This window comes from Anthonomus grandis, chromosome 8 (genome assembly GCF_022605725.1).
Source record: "Anthonomus grandis grandis chromosome 8, icAntGran1.3, whole genome shotgun sequence".
NCBI classification, from domain to species: domain Eukaryota; kingdom Metazoa; phylum Arthropoda; class Insecta; order Coleoptera; family Curculionidae; genus Anthonomus; species Anthonomus grandis.
The window spans coordinates 34,074,133-34,095,311 of NC_065553.1; positions in this window are offsets into that span (position 1 = coordinate 34,074,133).

A 21,179-nucleotide genomic window follows, 5' to 3' on the forward strand; every position below is an offset into this window, starting at 1 on the left:
AGATATTAAAAAATAAAATTAAAGAACATGTTCCAAATAGTAAATGGAGTAACTTAACATCCATGTGTGAAACTCGGTGGGTGGAAAATCATGATGGACTAATTAGGTTTACTGAAGTTTTTAAACCCATTATTGAAACATTAGAAGAACTAAAACAAGTAAGAGACATCGAAACTTCTTCAAAAGCTTTGCAGTTCCTTCGAGCTATCACTCACTGGTCACAGAGTTTATTATCAGTATGTTAACAGCATCCACTTTATTTTCTTTTACTCTACCGTTATGCAGAATTCTCCAGACTGTGGATTTTGATCTATTTAGCGCTGTTGAGCATGTGAATACTGTTATTAGTCAGGTCAGGAATATGAGACTAAATATAGATCAAGAATTAAAAAATATTTGTAAAAAATCTGAAGCTATTATAAAGTCTATAGATGATGAAGAATGCATAAAAATACCTAGAATAGTTTCACGACAACAGAATCGTTCTAATGCCATGGTAGCTACTGCAGAGGAATATTTTTGAATCACAGTTGCAATTCCTTTTTTTGATCAATTTATAGAAGAACTGATGAAAATCTGCAAGATTTGCAAGTCACGAAAAATCACTTTCATTGTTATATTGTCTAGTACCAAATATGTGCGAAGCACACATAGTAAAAATGGAAGACTTGTTGCCATATGAGGAATTTTTGGACCTAGATACGTTATCTGCAGAACTACAGTTGTGGAAACAAAAATGGATTAAGCTGCCTCAAGCAGGAAGGCCAAAAAATGCTCTTGATGCATTATCAGCATGTAATCTATCTTTGTTTCCCAATATTCATACTCTGTTGCAAATTCTGGCTACGTTACCTGTATCTACAGCCTCATCAGAACGATCATTTTCATCGCAAAGGCGTTTAAAAGACTATTTGCGCAATTCAACTGATCAGAAGCGGCTAACAGGACTTGCCCTTTTAAGCGTGCATAAAAATATTATAATTGATACCGCAGAGGTCTTAAATCGTTTTGCGAGGGAAAAGCAAACAAATATTCAGTTGTTATTATAATTACTATTTTTAAAATTGTAACGTTGTTAGATGTGTTTTTTAGTTTAAACTGGTATCTTCTTTTAGTAAAACCTATTTATAAATTAAATTTTTTTTTATTCCTAATATCTCAAATGTCACTGGCCTAACCCCCCCCCCCAAAATATAGGACCAGATACGGCCCTGCAAACATTCAATAAAGTCAAACTCGTTCGTAGTCAAAACGATTACTATGTTTTGTTGCAAATGCGCCTTAACTGCAGAGTATACACGATTATTACGCATGCGTCGTAAGATAAGGCATTTTTGAATTAACACGGTTCTAAATGCAGCGTTGACTTGAGGCGTTATTGTAACATGTTGAGGTCTTTTTCGTTAATATTTGTAGATAGGGCACTCTTAAATAACATAACCGTTAGATTTACACTTAAGGTGGATTTTTAAATGGCCATTATTCCCAAACCAAGGCAAGATAAGGTGTTTTTGTTTCTCATTTAATTAGAAAATACCTTAATCTTTTTAATGGCACTTAAATCTCAATTTTGAAAAAAAAATTAGTTAAGGCGTTTTTTCTTAATACGGCAGTATAGAACAGATTCAAATAATAGTGATCTATAATATAGATGCGGATTACTACATATCAACATACTATATTGATATGTAGCAATCCGCATCGCATTTGTATACGTAGCTTAAGTATTAAGGGTGTTTCTAAATTAGCGGTAGACGTTATGACTAAAAACAAAGAAAGAAGAATTATGACGTAATCGTTTATGATGTAATAATGTAGAATGACTAAGCAGTTTTTTGTTTTCCAAATTTAATATTTTTGTACCATTTATTTCACTAATAAAGTCTTCTAAGTACTAAAAGGCCTCTCACTGAGACTTCTGTGGACCTCAACATCATCACTATACATACAATAAAACTGCAGGAGTAAAAAAATAACAAACATTAATTTTTTTACTAAAAAGGGTTTATTATAAATTGAAATTTAGGAAACCATTCTTACAAAATTCATAACTTATTAATTGAAATAAATAATTATTACTTTTTGCTCTAACTTACCCTCGCTACTTTTGCTTTCAAATTCATCGTCCATCATTTTTTGTTTCTTGATGGCTAATTTTAGTATTTCTGCTGTTCTCTTGCTCATGTTTTGCTTTACTACACAAATACTTAAACAAAATACACATTAAAACGCTTAATAAAATATAAAGCAAACAACACTGGCATCGAGCTAAATAAAACCGAAGCAAATAATACCGCATAAGTGATAATGCGCGGCGCACCGCAGGCATAAACGCACAAGTTTCAGCGTGTCTGCTTGCAAAATTGTGTCTGCTATAAGTGTCTGTTTTGGTCCCGCGATGAAATATGTTGTGTCTGCATTATGTGTCCGTTTTGGCCTGGTTTAGTCAAGTTTAATTGGAAGGCCAGGATAGACAACCGTGTCTGTTCATAGGATATTATGGTGGTCCGATAAGGAGATATTAAAAATGTGCATGGCGCTTAATCTGTTAATTTCCACTTGCCAGGAAAATTGACGTTTATTTTACCTTCTAGGGGAGGGGGGCAGCGACCCCTCGCCCTGCCCCTATTAGGTACGCCCCTGCTCAAATCACTTTAAAATATATTGAATTTTTAAGTCTACTTATTTTTAATAAATTCTACCAGCGTAGATTTGAATTTGGCAAAGATAAAAATATTTAAAAAAAATTATCGCTCAGCCATTTCCAATTTATTGTTTTTAAAAATATAAAAAAAAAACCCTACATGTGTATTAAACATAAAAATAGAAATAATAAATGTAATATAAATGTTGCCTTTTTGAATAATATGTTTTCGGTTACACTTTTTTAGTAATAAGCCTACGTTTACATAATTTAATCAAAATCTATGTAAATTGTTTTGGTAAATACAAATAAAAGTAGGATTAAAATTACATAAATTAGAACAATCATATAGAGGTTAGTATTAATGTAAATAATATTTATTGTTAGTGCTAACATATCCTTTTATGAATTATTGGCTCTCTTATAAGTTGCTTAGCACTTATTAAAATAAGCACATCAAATTAATTTATTATTCTTTTATATAAAATATCCCAAAATTAAAACATTTACCGCCTTTCCTTCATACTGGTTTATACTTTTAACTCTGCAATATTTGTTTAAATAAAATAAATAATTTTTTAAATAAATATCACATATACATAGGTGCCTGAAATTATGTCTGTACAAAACTTTTTCTTTTCTTTCTTATTATATTTTTTTTTTAACCAAGATAACTTTGCTTATTTATTCAAGAATAAAAATTGGGAGACTTAATTTCAATTACCTTATATATGTTGCACTATGATCATATCATCAAAATTAACCATCTGGTCCACCTAAACTAGTACATTTTAAAAGTACAAAAGCTATTTGTGCAGGATATTATCAAAAAACAATTTTTTTGGAATATAATAAATCAGTTTTTTTGATAATACCCTTTATCATGAAAATCACAAATTAGTTCTCAAGCCGAATTTGTAATGCACCAATTTTTCTTTTTTACAGTTAGTCAATGTCTACAGAGCTCAACATTTTGTATTTTCTTTTTTTGTATACTCTAGATTCTTGATCTATTTTTAATGAAATGAACTATCTTTAATTAGTGATATTATAATAGTGATTGGTCAAATAAAAATGATATAAGTATATGAGTTTGATTTAATTATAAATAATCGAAATTTTCAGAATATAATGCCTATTCTCAGGACGAGCTTAGGAGTGGCAGTCTATCATTTATTATTATATAGATGTGATCTATAGCACTTTTTATTAATTTATGTCTATCTATAGCACTTTTTATTATAAAATGCATTGCATAATTTATTATGCAATGCATTTCCAGTTCTTTAATACGGATTCGATTAGGGTTAACAGTTTTCGGGATCGGGATCCCGTCCAAAAAAAAAATCCAAATCCCGGTATCCCGGGATCGATCTTAATTATATTTTGAATAAAATATTTAACAGTGTTAGATAAAAATATTATTTTTATAGGAGACGCACAACAACCGTTTCAAACAAGGCACGTAGTCATTCTCTTCTGATCGGAGGTAAATATTTCTGTTATTTTTACCAATTTTTACCAACGCATCGCATTACTTAGGCCGGTATTAGACTATAAAAGATATTTGACAAAGATCTTCTATAAAAGAAATTTTATAAAATATTTTACATTGTAATGTTACTTCTTTTATAAAAGATTAGTTTTATAAACTATCTTTTATAGCATTTAATAACATTTGATTACATTTGATAAAATATTTGACCATTTCAAAGCAATATGGCGGATAATAAGTTTGTTTGGTGCGTTGCGGCGACCAAATTATTAAATTCCGAATATGAGAGTTACGAAATGTTATATAATCATCAACATCCGGATTACAAAAATCGAAATAAAAGACTAGATACATATAAACGAATTGCTGAAATAATAAATACAGTAAGCAAAGGTTGCAAGGTGAAGGATATTAAAAAAAAACTAAATTGGTTAAGAAGCCAATATTTATCAGAGAAAATGAAGGTAAATATTTTATTTTTTTATAACATTTTACTTTTTGGTTTATTGACATATAATACAATTAAAAGTTAATTATTTATTATTTTATTTAATGCTCCAGGTAATTCAGTCCAAAAAAAGTGGAGCCGAAGAGCATGATGTTTATAAGCCTAAGGTGTATTGGTTTCCTTTATTAAAATTTTTGGACAAGTCAACAGAAGCTGATACATCAGAATCCAATTTAGAAATCCAGTCTGAACAATCCCAAGCGGAAAGTGACATTTATAATGCCATAAATCAAAATAATGTAAGTTATATGATTATATATAATTTTCTTGCCATGGAACTTTTCCAGAACCGTTATAATATGATTTAAATGCATCTCTTATTTCTCGACCATGGCGGTTCCCTCCAATATGAACCTGTCTTGTAAGAACTTGCATTTCCTGAAGATCTTCATCGATATGAACGTCTTGGTATTGAAAACCATTTTCAGTTCGAGTAAAAACGTCATGGCGTGTATATAGATGTTTTCGTCTTTTAGTTAACAGATTATGTAATGTGCAAGCAGCAAGTGTGATGCATGTAACTTTTTCAGGTGCTAAATTAATTGCAGTTAAAAAAACTCTGAATCGGCTTGCTAATATTCCGAAGCTACTTTCGACCATTCGTCTTCCACGAGATAGTCTGTAATTAAATATGTTTTCTTCCTTAGTTATATTTTTTAAAGAATACGGTTTCATAACATTGTAGCTCAGAGGAAACGCGTCATCAGCTAGAACAACATAGGGCATGGCAATATTTGTGTTCGGAAGATTTTTGCCGTCGAGAATGTTTAATATTGTTCTGTCTAGTTAGCATCTTCTTAGTTGGCTTTTAGCGAACACCCCACTGTCACCGATTCTGCCATTCGTTCCAACATCTACATACACAAATTTATAGTCGGCGTCAGTGAGAGCAAATAATATGATACTATGATAAGACTTATAGTTAAAGAAATGAGAGCCGCCCATTTCCGGACAATTAATTCGAATGTGTTTTCCATCCATTGCTCCAGTTGTATTGACCACATTCCATTTGTTTTCAAACTCCTTGGCAATATTTTCCCATTCCTCTCTAGTTGTTGGTGTCTGTAAGAAAAATAAATATTTTAAAAGTTTATCTAACACATTTATTATTTACAGGATGACACCAGTGAAAAGGCAGAAACTACAACTTTAGCTTCCAAATCTGCTACAGATGGCATAAAACCAGCGGTTTCCATAAATAAAAAAAGAAAATCTATTCCTTACGATGACCTACTAGTTAAAGCTTCTGCAACCATGTCAGAAATGGGTAAAATTGTGAAACAAACTTCAGTGCATAATCAAACACAGGATGATGCCCTAGATACTTTGGGGAAATTTGTAGTATCTGAATTACGTGGGATACAGGGAGCCAGCAATGAGTTTGTACTAAGGCAAACAAAACGCAAAATTCAACTAATATTAATGGATACTTGGGATACTCTTGATCAACCGACCAGGCTATTAAGTCCAGCCTCATCCCAAGAATCATGGAGGTCATTACCACAGCCACCCCATCATAGTTATACTCCGTTGAAGTATAATTTTAATAATAATTTCAATGAAGAGAATGGGCTAACCAATTCCGATAATTTGATTAGCGATGCACTTAGAATGGCGAACGTGATAAGCACAGATTTTCAGCAAGAAAATATTTGAATAAATATTGATTTGTATTATTTCATTTTTTTTGTTCCTATTTAAGTTCTAGTTTTGTTATAATTAGAAATAAAGAATCATTTTTATTATTTTTTACAAAGTAATTTTACTACATACCTTCAGATATTCATTTTTCAATGCCTGATATATGGCCTTGGACGTTTCCGGGATTATGCCTGATAGGGTACATTGAGGTATACGACTGCTGTATTGAAGACTGGAATAACTCTCTCCAGTTGCCAGAAATCGAAGGGTCACCATAAGGCGTTCCTCAACGCTGATAGGATTCCTTAAGTGTGTATTTTGTCGGGATATAATTGGTGCTATTTTTGAAGCAATAAACGTAAATGTTTCGTAATCCATTCTTAAATAGTTTTCATAACTCCTACTATCTTCAGATAGTAACTCTCTTAGCAGATTATGATGGATTCCTCTTAAATTACGCTTTGCTACCCAGGGTCTTTCCCAAAGTCGACGGTTTTTTTCTTTTTTTCTTTTTAACACTAAACACATTGTAACAACAGCAGCACTCATAGCAACAGCGCAAGCTAATGCACGTCTTTCATCCATTTTTAAATAAAAATAACGTCGCGATTCTCTTTAAATTTTACAAAGTTCTTTGATAGTGTAATACTGTTCTACTGCTCAAAAACTTTTCTTAAAAGAACTAGAATCAAACAAAATGTTTTATAAAAGATCTTTGTCAAATATCTTTTATAGTCTAATACCGGCCTTAGAATCATTACCTGGACTTGCATTTTTTAGACAGTGGCATCGCATCGCGTTGCCCATATTATTATTAATATAATAATAAGCTTATATACTTATCTCAATATTATAATAAATCAAATAATAACATAGAACTACAAGATTATTAACAAAAATATCGCTTGACGCTAACAAACAGTAATAACAGTATCCCGAGCAAATAAAAATGCAGTTAACTGAAAACAAATTATTTAAAAATTCAGAACTAAAAACACTTTCAGTATCTACATTTGTACATTACGTATTACATACCTAGGTACCTAACAGCCTAACTAAAAAGTCTAAAAACAAACTTGAGACAGAAACACATCCTTCAAAAAAAATACAAAATAACTTTGAAACTAAACAGTTAATTTTGTTTATAAAAAATAAAATATGCTCTTAAAAACACTAAGGTATCTAAAGATAAATCACTTAAATGAGATCTAAGTTTAGTCGCAGATGTGACCGCCGAAAAAAAGGCTCTTTCACCTTTCGATACTTGTTGGCGGTACTGTCAGTAAATATTCATAACACTGTTGCAAATATAAACCTCTTAATCCTCCATTCTCGTAAAGTGACATTTCTTTTTTAATTATGTTAATATTGTTTAGACGTACTTTGGAATTTTCCGGTCTTTGAAAATTAGGTTTTGTAGTTACAGATACATAAACAGAACCTATTGCCTCTTCAAGTTTTTATTTTAGGGTTAAAATCTCAACAGGTTTTTTTCTTATTTCAGGCAGAGGCACGTCTTTTTCATTATCAGATTGTGCATCAGGAAACATATATTTTTTTAAATTCTCATTTATATGTTTGATAAATTGAGCTATTGCTTCAGGCTTTGAATCTTCAAAAAAATGGCTTTCAAAATATGTGCTAGGATTCTGAAGATATGAGATGACGCCAGACATTGTAGTTCGTCGTTCACTTATGCAATGCTTAAGCGTTTCTTGAAATTCTCTGTTAAGTGAAGTATTTAGTTTTTTAAGTCCATCAAACAAAAATTTAAAACTTACATCGGCCGTACATAGGTTAGCATCTTTTCTACAAAGTCTTTCTACAAAACAAAACGTTCCAACATATCAACAAGGCTATTCCATCTTGTTTTACAGTCTAATATAAGGGAAAGTTCTTTTCCATGCTTTTCCTTCACATAAGTTTGTAAAATTAGATTTTTGGTAGGGGAACGGCGAAACATCTTAACTACTTTGCGGACTTTTTTGACAATAAAATAAATAACGCGCTTTGTGGTCATTTGAAGCTGCTTATTTGGTGGTAATTCATTCATAACTTCCATTCCGCCTTCTTCATTATCGCTGTTTTCATCATTTTCACTGTCAGTATCATTAGTTTTAAGTTCCTCCCCCTCAGTAAGTGATTCTTCGTCTTGACTTTGTAGCCCTTTTCCTATTTTACCAACTTATAATACATCCAATACTAATGCTAAATGAATTCCATGTGCAAAACACAGCTGCTGGTAACATTTTATCAAACATCTGTTGTTACTAGGGATGGTACAGACTAGTATTTTTTTGGCACTATTCCGTTACGTTCCTGTTCCTATTCCGGAACAGTTCCAAATACCTGTTACTTAATAACAGTTCCAACCGAGATCGTTAAAACAACTTTGACACGATATAAAATTTAATTTAATACTTACTTTAAGGGGAAACGGAACGGTTATGAAAAATTAATAAAGTTTTGGATTTTGCGGTGTAAAAGAATGATGCTGATGCTAAAATCGACCAATACGCCAAACGCCAACGGTTCCATCTTTCGTCTACTCGTCTAAATAAATCCCCAATCCGGCCAATCCCCGTTTTGAGTTTCGTGTTTCGTCGCATTATCGTATCATAGGTCGAATAAAAAAGGAACGCCAAAAGGCAGTTTCCTTCGCTATTCTGTTCTCTCTCCTTTGCTATTCCCACTGTTCCGTCTGTAATCTGTTATATTCTATTACTCCGGAACAGTTGATATCTTGGAACTAGTATTTTCTTAAATTTTAAATTAATACCTGTTACAGCCGTTATTCGTTTGGAACTGTTCCAAAAGAACTGTTTCTAATATTTTGTATTATCCCTAGTTATTACAGAGACAATGCCATTATCTAAGCTTAGACTAAATTTATATAAACCGTTGGGTTAATAAGCTAACACATTTTTCTGCTGGCATGGAACCCAAAATTCTTATTAATCCGAGGTTCCAGACTCTTCCATTCAAACTGTGAATGTTTACATTCATGTATCTCCTATTAGAGTTTGATCTCCCCTCATCCAGAGTTAAACTGAAACAATTTCCTTGTTTTTTAATTTTTTGAAACTCTAGTATAGAGCAGGTAAGAATTTTATTTTGGTACGCAAAAACCCTTTCACGTATGGTTGTGGGGGAACTTGGGACGTCAGGGAACCCCCTAGCCATTATTTCCTTTCTAAGATCAATCGATGTAGTAAAAATTCTAAATGATAATCCATCGAGGGCAGTCATTCGGGCAAGTAAGGCATCTAGTGAATTTTCATTAGGGGAAGCAAAGTAATCTAATATTTTTGCTGCTTGATGGGCGGAGGTAATCCAATGGATGCATCGGGTTCACCTTGATTAAGTTTAGTGTCATCATCAAATAAGTTGGTTGTGTTGGTTGCAATTATTATTGAGGACGAGGCATCAATTACCTTCTCTTTTTGCATGTTTAGAATTAATATGCACATGAAGACCCTTTGTAGAACCTCCTTTGGTTGCTATTATAAAGCCACAGTTTTTACATTTTGCAGATTGCTTATCCACAGCCATTAACTAATTAGACCACATTGATGATGTGTCGTCATTTTTTTTAGGATGCACAATGAATGTAATTTGACGATCGGACATTTTTGTAAGCCTATAAATAATAAAAACACAAAACATTATACACATAAATCGCTATAAATGTAAATCTTTACCTGTTAATAAATCTTATTCGTTAGCTTAGCACCTTTGTAAACGTCCACAAAACGTATTTATCGTCTTAAATACAATAATTGAATATCAGCGCTATATCTCCGCACATAACTACGCACTGTCCGACACACATTTAAGTATTAAATGAAACAAAAACGACAAAGTAGACAACGATTGGCGATGACCGGCAAATAGAGGATTCTCCGTTCGGAGATAGGTTAATCCCCATTTGTGCCATAAAAGAAACGTAAATGACTGAAAATAAATAAAACGTCGATGGAGGGAATAAAAAAATACATTTTTCAACATAACAGTTTAAAATTTTAAATGTTACAAAGAATCGGGATTTTTGGGATTAAAAATGTCCCGAGATCCCGATCTGGAAAACCTAGTTTGGATCTTCGGGACCTAATAAATAAATTACTTCTATTGAATTCTATTGTAGTATAATTTTAAACGAGCGTCGATAGTATTTAGAAATAGCAACAAGTTCTGTAAAATTAATTTCTTTTTAAAATATCATAATAATAATAAGAATCAAATATCAAAAAGAACCATAAATTAACCCTAGCCGTCCCAAAACAATAATATTTTTTTGGATCCCAGAACCAAAAAATAAAAAATAAACGTAGAGGCAATCTTCATGTAAACTTTGAATGAGCAACGACAACGGAAAGTTACCAATTGCTCATCAATAGTTCCAAAAGCTGAAGGGTTGTAAGATTTCTTGTAATTCTCAGCAAATATCTTAGTACAGGCAATATAGGTGTCGAGGTTCCAACCAGAACAAATTAGAGGCAAGCTAATTTTTTTTTTAATGTGTAGGTAAGGGCCTCTAGAATAACATATTAAAAGTCCCATTCGATCCAACTATGATAAATGTTATAAAAATGTCCGCCATCTTGTTTTTTTTTTTATTTTTATAGAATAACTTTTTTATTTATGCTATTATCGAAAGTTACGCAGATACCTAATTTTTAGTACTTAAAGAGACGCATCTTTTGATGTAATAAAATATATTTTAGCTCAAAAAATAAAAAAGTTACAGATTTTCTAAATAATGGTACGAGCAAAAAAATTAAAATTTTGAATGAAAAGTAAGTTAAGTAAAGATGTTACTTGCTGATTATAAAAACTCTATTATGTCTTTATCCTCCAGTTCAAAAATAGCATTAGTATAATTTATTCCACAACATTGGCCACATTTTGGGGAACACTTAATCCCTAACTTTTTGCAAGAACAATTCCGTCCACAAGTACTTTGTTTGCAATTGCAAAAAACTTGCTTGAGCAGATCTGAGGGTGCAACATCTTGTTTTGTTTTGTCCGGAATGAGGTCACCATTATGCGTTTTTATCCAACCCCAATTGGTAGGGTCCATGTTATTACTAAACCATTCTTGAACCTAAAAAATCCAAGATTAAAATTATTAATCTTAATAATTTTTAAATGGATTTAATTAATTTACCTGAGAATATACTCTTAGTAAATGTTGTTCAGCAGATTTTTCAGTGGGAGGCAACACTGCTAGATTAAAATGACCTGACAGGCCCTGCCTTGAAGATATTCTATGATACATGTAGTACCGAAGTTCGTTTAAACTTTTGGCTTTTTTGGCATTATATAATTTCAATAGAAACTCGAAGCCTGCTTTGAAAAGGTCTCATTTTAAAGTGCCTTTGGTATAAAACGAAGAAAGCTCTTCATACAATTGAGGATTCTTCCTTAAAATAGACAAGCATGTTTTCTTGCTTTTGTTAAACATAAAAGATGTTGTGTCGCATCCCGAAACTGCATGCAAAAACAAAATCTTGTCTTTTACTGGACCAAGGCAATTTTGTTTTTTTGATATGTTCGTAAACCTATCATGAGTTCCAGCTTTGCCAGGACGAAGCAAATACAAGTTGTTTTTGTTGGAGTGGTGTAAAGCCAAAACCATGATATCAGTATCTTCCGAAACAAGTGTTACAAATTCATGTTGATAGCACAGCTTTACAGCCGTTAAGCAAATTAAAACATCTACATCTCTTTCAGCCTGATAAACAGTTATTCCTTTTTCATGAAAGCAGTTCGTAAGCAGAGCAATGAACTTTTTTTTTATTTTCACTGTTTCTTAAACACTCGAAACTTTAGTCGAAATACGTGTTTCGTCATATCCATCAAAAACGATAACGCAGTTTGCATCATAACAATGTATTACATAATTTACATTGTTGATTAATTGCGCTGAGTTCAAATAAAAAATAAAATTAAAAAGTTAGTTAACTCACGATGAAAAAAAAGGAAAAAAAGGTAATTTAGTGGACTGTAAACACTTAATGAGATTAACTAAAAACTTGGAAAACGCTGTTGTGAGACCTTACCTTTTATTATCGGTGGCCGAGATTTACGAATTATCTACACTTTCACGCTAGCGATTTTTCGGTGTTGAGTCGCGACTCTAAACTGTTTGACGATTAGAGCTCGAATGAATCGCGCACTATTTAAGGCCTCAAAACGGGGAGTTGAAATTCAAGAAAAAAAAAATTAAATTATTTAAAGAAATGAAATACTTCCTTAACAAGGTGAGTCAACCAAAGGCATTAAATTTAACTAAAGAAAAAATACCGAGTGATAAAAAAACACGAATTAATATAAACTAAATAAACTAAATGAAAACTTAACATACCGCCCACCAAAATGCATTACATTTTTCAGTCCTTCGAAAGTGGCAAAGGACAGAGCTTCACCACAGGTCCCATTACTAGTGCGAACAGTAACAACTCTCACTATTCCATCTAAACCTGGATGTACCTCAGTTATATGGCCCATTGACCAATGCAGAGGAGGGGCCAAATCATTGCGAATTAAAACCAAAATTCCTGGTGAAAGATTACCACTGGATTTATGCCACTTAGCACGTTGGTGCAACGTATGCAAGTACTCACCAGACCAACGACGCCAAAAATCTTGGTGCATTTTTTGAAGCATTTGCCAACGATCCAATTGACGAACGGGAAGTGAGGTAACATCCAATTTAGGAGGAACACTCAGAGGTTCCAGGGTCAGGAAATGACCCGGGGTTAGAACAGTCATATCATTGGGATCATTAATAAAGGGTGTAAGAGGTCGCTAGTTAAGAAAGGCTTCAATCTGAACCAATACAGTATTTAGCTCCTCATAGGTCAAACACTGCATACCAATGACTTTGTATAAATGAGTTTTTACAGATTTCACTCCGGCCTCCCACAATCCTCCAAAGTGGGGCGCAGAGGGGGGGTTAAAATGCCATGTTATATCTTCAGATGCGGCGGATTTTAACATAAAATTATTTAACTGCTTGGATGCACCAATAAAGTTGCTACCACAATAGCTGTACAAATGTTGGCAGCGACCTCGGCGAGCTACAAATCGTCTCAAAGCAGCTAAGAAAGCTTCCGTAGATAGACTGGATACCAATTCTAAATGCAAAGGTTTAGTCGCAAAGCAAACAAACAAACATAAATAGGCCTTACTGGTACGACAGCCGCGGTAACGAGACATCATGACATTGAATGGACCAGCATAATCAACGCCGGTATAAAGAAAAGGTTTTACCTGTGATACGCGGGATGCAGGCAAATCACCCATAGGAGGTTGAAATGACTGAGGTCTACATCTAAAGCATCTAACACATTTACCAAGAATACGACGAATAACGGCTTTAGATGACAATATCCAAAATTGCTGTGTAATAAGAAACTGAACACTCTGCACACCAGCGTGAAAATACTTTAAATAAAAAAAGTAACTACAAGCCTTGTAAACTCGTGATTACTGGGTAGGAGAGCGGGATAGTTATTGTTAAAACTTAAAGAATGTTTTAATCTACTACCGACATGTAGTATCCCAGCACTACCTAGGAAAACATTCAATTTTCTAAACGCTTTCGAAGGTATTTTATTTCCTTGAATTAACATTATATCCGAGGAAAAGGTTTGCGGCTGAACATGTCTAACCAAAAGCATTGTGGAGTTCTACCAATGTAAGGTTACCCTCATATTTTTTGCGGGGCAATGAAATTATGCTTATAGCGAAGAATATAGGCCATAATGCGTTTCAGTTTGTCGAGCGACGAGAAACTTGAAATAAGATTATCCAGAAAACCCTTAGAAGAAAAAATTGAGGGACATGTTTTCTTTTCTTCGGGTAAATCATGTGAAGTTGAAGGAGTGTTTATGAAGGGGATCCAGTTGCGAGTTGAGCTAATTAAAAAACTAGGACCCGCCCACCAAAGCGAACTATTACATAACTCCATAGGGAGCAAACCTCTAGAACCGAGGTCGGCTGGATTATTTTCAGATGAAACATGATGCCAACAAGATAAAAGTAATCTTTCTTGGATAAAAGAAACGCGGTTGCTAACAAAAGTACTCCACTGATGCGGAGAGGCTTTAATCCAGGAAAGTGCTATTATAGAATCACTCCAGGCGTATATTTTATTGATAACAAAAGATATTTTATAAATATCGTAAACATGTGATAGCAAACGAGACAATAGCACGGCCGCACAAAGTTCTAGACGTGGTATAGAAAGTGTCTTTCGTGGTGCAACTTTTGATTTTGCACAATTAAAACGAGTGGTTGCCTGACCGTTAGGTAGTAAACTACAAAAGTAAATAACGGCACAGTAACCCTTTTCGGAGCTATCACAGAAACCATGTAGTCCAAAGTTTCAACAGGAGAATAAGGAAATAGTAGACGAGGAGTTTTGAGGCTAGAAAGGGTTGAAAGATCTCTAACATATTGTTTCCAAAGATTAAGAATATCATTTGGAGGCATTGCATCCCAATCCAACTTTAAATTCCACAAACGCTGAATTAAAAACTTGACGAGAAACGTTAAAGGTGAAAGAAAGCCCAGTGGATCAAAAATTTTTGCCAAATTAGATAACAATAGGCGTTTAGTGCAACCCCTATCCACAGAGTTAGCGAAAAATTGAAACACGTCAAAGGAATGGTTCCAATAAAGACCTAAAGCTTTTAGCGGACTTTCTGAATCAAAATTCAGAGAAATGTCCTCATTGTACAAATAAGAAGGGGGTAAATCAGCTAGCAAGCGAGGATCATTGCTACACCACTTTCGAAGTTCGAACCCTCCTTTCTGCAGCATCAGTCTTTTTGAAGTTTTCTAGAATCTTCAATTGTTGATGAACCTCCAGTTAGATCATCAACAAAGCATAAATTTAAAATAATTTGCGAGGCCTCAGGAAAATTATCCTTTTCCTCTTCAGCCAGAACAAACAATGACTTGATAGCCAAATAAGGCGCGCATGTTAGTCCATACGTTACCGTGAGAAGGCGGTAATCAGCTATAGGTTGATCTTTAGAAAAGCGCCAAACAATTCTCTGATAATCAGTGTGGGCAGGGTTAACGATAATTTGCCGAAACATTTGATGAATATCCGCTAGGAAAACAAATCGATGAATTCTAAATTCATCGATTTGTGTGTTAAGTGACATACCATCTGATGGTTTGGCAGAGGCATTGAATACGACACGAAGCTTAGTAGTGGGACTTGAATCCTTTAAAATACAGTGATGTGGAATATAGAACGACTTTTTTGGGATTACATCTGAAGATACTAATTCCATATGGTTCTGATCTAAATATTCCTTTATAAAAGCAGCATAATCTGCTTAAAGCTTCGGATTTTGCTGTAACCTGCGTTCTAACGATAAGAAATTGCGAAGGGCTAATTCTCTACTTCCATAAAAAATAGGCTCATCACCTCGGAAGGATAAGAAAACCACAAATCGATTGCGATACGTAGTTTTACAGAAAATATTTTCGCATTTCTCGTCCTCGGGAGATAAAACTTTGACATGTGGTACTTCTTCAACTTCCCAAAACTTCTGCATAGTATCATTAACTGATGCCTGATAACAGAGAAGCGATTGTGTAGCGATAGGTGAAGAGTTGGAAACCATTTTACCCATCAATATAAAACCAAAAACAGTGTTAATTCCCACTGGCCCATTATAGTCACCGGTAAGTCTACGTGAGTCCGGTAAGTAACAAGGTGTCAACCAAATGTATTAAATTTAACTAAAGAAAAAATACCGAGTGATAAAAGAACATGAATTAATATGAACTAAATAAACTAAATGAAAATTAAATGAAAACTTAACATACATATTGTCCACATATGTCTTTATAGGTGGCGGGCTTTTGCCAGACTAACTTATGTAAAAGAAAACCGCCATCTAAAACATAAAGAATCAAATTCTTTTAATAGCTGTGATTTTGTACCGCTTCTTATCTCACCATCCTTAAAAATTGAGGGAGGATATGGAGCCAACTCAAAAACGAAACATTTTTTGAGTTCTTCGGGAGACTTGTTGGAACATACAATTCGGTTAAAAAGTTGCCTAGGGTTTATAACGACTTCACGTTTATTAACAGTAACTCTGTTGTTTATTTGTGCAAAAGTAACAACCTGTTTTTTCTTCACACACTTAATTTCTGTATACTTCTTTCCATAATTTTCATTTAAAATTTTTTCGCCTACAGTCTGTGCCTTATCACAGTTGACGGTATCATGTGCCAGAACTTGAGAATACAGTGATATGAACGGATCAGATTCAAAAGAATTGTATGTTTCCAACCATTCTAAAATTTTGTTGTAGTCCTTTTCATCCCGTTGTTGTCGGGAATGTCGGAGTTCAACATGCTGTTCTGATGAACAAGACTGGACACCTGAAAATTCTTCAACCATATTTGATACAGAACTACATGGGGCAGTCAGGCTCGCCCTTGAGTCAAACCTCCTTGTGTTTTTATTGCTCTCATCAAACACTGTTCTATGGTCATATCAGCTCATGTTCCACACCAAAACTCTTCTGTTCTTTTTATAGTAAACATTCCTTGGACAACGAATTTGTTGTATTCAATTGGACTAATCATTTTTAATTTTTCCATCTGTAAAACATATAAATGTGCAGATTTGGCATAATTATTGTGGCCTGTGGCGTAAAAAATTGGAATCATACGTTTTGTACAGTGCAAATGGAGTGACCAGTTACCTTCTCTTTCTGCACATACGTACAATTTTATTAGATAGACCATTTTTCAGTAAAATATCCACAGCTGCGCTGTTCTACTCTTATTACCGATTTCGTCGATTTTTTCAAGCCAATTTTCTAAAACAGTTGTTAAAAATCCGTAACTGCGTTTTCATAGAGATTTTTAAAAGAATCAAGTTGAGATTTGTTTAATGTAAGATTTTTAAAAATTAGTATGCTTAGAGCCTGGTGAGTTAAAAAATTCGCACGAAGTGCTCTGGCATATGCATGTCCAGATATCATGTGGATTAGGGTGTGTTTTGCGTATACAGTTTGCCATAATTCTTCAATCCCCGTCCCACTCATTAACAACTGTCCAAGACTACCCAAAAAGGACATAAGTGTGTGAAAACCTCCCAGTCGAACTACTACTGAGGATAAAATGGACCTTGGGCTTGAAGATTGCACAATATCAACTGCTTTCAAAAATAGTGGTTGATCGAATGTTATGATGCAAGTCTTCTTGTATTTCTTACATTTTTCTGCAGCAAACAATAACGACGTATATATTGTACTCATATTGCCAGGATCAAGGTTTATAAATGGCAATGGTAATATGTTGCTGTTTTTTTTAAGCCATCATATTCTATTGTTGACGTGTAACCACTCCACGAAGAATTTAAACCGCTAGAAGAAAATTTTTTCCAAATCAAAGCGTTTCCAAGGCAAATGCTAGTTTTTCACCTGGTATATTTATATCTACTTGTAAAGGCTCCATTATTATTCTGTTTAGCCCTAATTTTGATGAACGAGTGTAAGTCTGAACGAAACGAATAAAACAAGGTAGAGTTCATACTTAAATTATTAAAAAAATAGTGCTGGAAACTTTAGGATTAAGGGTTCTAATAATATGAACTGAAGCCATAAAAATTTCTAACTTAATTTCAAGTGGGAAATACTAAAAGAGTGTGCAAAATTTATGTTTATTTACCTGTATGGGAACATGGCCAAATTATCCTATTTAGAGCGCCAGAAAAGGGCCAACAACATTATACTTTTTAACTTTGATTCGAAAGAAGGCAGAGCTGATGTTGTCCAGACTAAGAAGCTGCTGACTAACTTGTGCGAAACTACCGTCAATGTGCTGGCTGTTAGTAAATTTGGGAAGCTGAATCGTAACGGGCGTCAGGCTGTTATGGTGATCCTTGCTAGTACAGACGATGTTAGGATTTTTTTGAAGAACAAATTGAAGACTGTCGGTAAATTTTTCATCGAGACGGACATGACGCCTCGGCAGCGCAATGAGCTTAAGGCAGCCAAATTGGAGTTAAAGCGACGCAAAGAGAAAGGAGAAAATAATTTTTATATACGATACATGAATGGTTCCCCCAGAATTGCAGCAAAAAACTAGATTCGCCTTTATTTTCACATGCTAGTGATGCCCACTTAACTTGTTTTTATCAAAATGTTCGTGGTCTTAACACTAAAACCGAGACTTTTTTTCTTGCCGCCATTGCTCAGGATTTTCACACCATATGCATCACCGTTGAGGCCAGAGATATCTAGTGGTGAATTTATTTTGTACATCCCACCATCTATCACATCTGTAATTTTCGAGCAATTTCTGGATCAGTTTACACTTTTAATATCAAAGCTAAACCATAATGTAATAATAGTGGGCGATTTTAAAGTGTCTGATTTCTCTATTAACTCACCTACAGGTAATCATGTTAGTCAAAAGTCTATTGCTGTAAATAATTTTGCTAACACTTTTAATCTTGTTCAATGTAATCACATCCTAAACTCTAATAACAGACTATTGGATCTTGTTTTATCTAAATTCACCTGTACTGTTTCGCGTAGTGACGTGCCTTTTGTGTTGGAGTATTTGTATCACCCTGCACTGGAGATTGATTTTACTGTCTCAGGCCAACGTGTCCATAATTTTCAGCTTAATAAAAACTTATCTCATTCTTTTAATTTTAGAAAGGCCAACTTCCATCTCCTTTATGACTCGATCCTTGAAGCTGACTGGTCTACTGTGTATTTATCCTCTAACGTTAATGATGCATGTGGAGCCTTATATATATTGAATGGCATATTTGCCGCAAACATTCCTCTTAAGCAGCAATGTAAAAGAAGATTTCCAAATTATTATTCTCGAGAATTGATTAAGAACATTTATAGAAAAGAAAAGGCTTTCAAGGACTTTAAAATGCACAATTCTCCATTCTTTCAAAATAAATTCCATGCTCTTAGACGCCTTATCAAACTACAAATACGCAATGAATATAAGTTGTATATATCAAATATCGAAAGGAATATTTCTTTGGACCCATCTAGCTTTTGGAATTTTATGGGTTCTAAGAAGGCTGGCACCAGGATTCCTGGTATGATGAGGCGACCCGATGACGTGGTAATTAAAGACCCACAAGACATAGTTGATGCTTTTGCACTGTTCTTTGGTAAGGTATTTATACAATCAAATTTCATTAACCATTTGTCGACGTCTGATAATGTGCCGCACCTTGACATTTCCAACGTTGATGCTTCCCAGATTATTTTGGCTAGTAAAAAACTCAAAAATAAGTTAACATCTGCTGTAGACGGTATGCCTAGCTTCTTGGTTAAAGATTGCATTGGTGTCCTGGCTGATCCGCTGACCTAAATTTTCAACTTAATACTGTCTGAAGACTGCTAAAATAATACCTATTTTAAAAGCTGGGGACTCTGATCAAATCGTGAACTACAGGCCAATCTCATTACTTTGTAACTTCTCAAACATTTTCGAAATTATCCTGAATCGGTCGCTATTTAGTCACGCAAAAGAACTCATCTCTGTAGACCAGCATGGATTTTTTAGCGGGCGATCTTGTGTTACTAACTTATCTTGTCTGTCTAGCCACATCTGTAAATCACTTGATGTTAATACTCAAGTCAATGTTATTTATACCGACTTCCAAAAAGCCTTTGATCGGATGGGTCACTATATTTTGCTGCATAAATTAACTCAGTATGTTTTTTCAGGGAGATTATTTAATTTATTTCATTCCTACTTGATTGGTAGATCTCAATATGTTGAATATGAGGGCTTTAAATCGAAACTTTTTAACGTAACGTCGGGTGTGCCACAGGGCTCGAACCTGGGTCCGCTCCTGTTTAGTTTTTTCATAAATGACTTGATTGAGTCACTCACTTGTCATAGGCTGCCTTTTGCCGATGATTTGAAGCTATATTTAAATATATATGGTTTGGAGGATTGTGTTTTTCTTCAGAACTGTCTAAATACATTGGAGGTATGGTGCGCTGTTAACAGGTTAGGCTTGAATGCGGCTAAATGTAGTGTGGTCAGTTACTCTAGATTAAAAACACCCTTAGATTTTAAATATTTTATTAATGATACTATTTTGAATAGATTAGAGCAAATTACTGATCTTGGTATAACCTTTGACTTTGAATTTACATTCGTTCCACACTTCAACAACATAGTCAAGTCAGCCCTGAGAAGGCTTGGGTTCATAATTAGAAGTTCTCAGAGTTTTACTTTGGAATCTACATTAAGGCTGCTTTTCTGTTGCTTTGTGAGATCAAAACTGGAGTTTGGCTGCATTATATGGAACCCGCTCTATCAGAAACATGTTGGTCTCCTTGAATCTGTTCAGCGTAGATTTGCTAAGTTTTTGGCTTTCAGGCAGGATGGCATATATCCGGTAAGAGGGTTTGATCATCGGCAACTATTGGAACGCTTCAATCTACATCCATAACATGTCAGAAGAATGATCTTCTCTGTAAAATTCCTACATGAGTTACTTAATGGATTCATTGATAGTCCTGTACTTCTTTCTGGTGTACGTTTCATGGTGCCTAGGCCTAATGCTAGACATCCCCTAACATTCTTTCTGCCAAGACCTCATACTAACATCCTGTTGAAATCGCCACTATATACAATATGCGTTATATTTAATCAGATCTGTCACATGTGCGATATAAATTTCTCTACGGTTCATGTGATTGTCGATATCTTGGTGGATCATTACTCTTGGGATAAGGACCCATGTGTTTAAGGTATAGTTAGCAGGTAAATTGCAGTTAATTTAATTTAATTTTGTTGAATATGTGATTATCTTGTTAAACTTTTATAAATGGGTTTTTATATCATATTAATAGTTA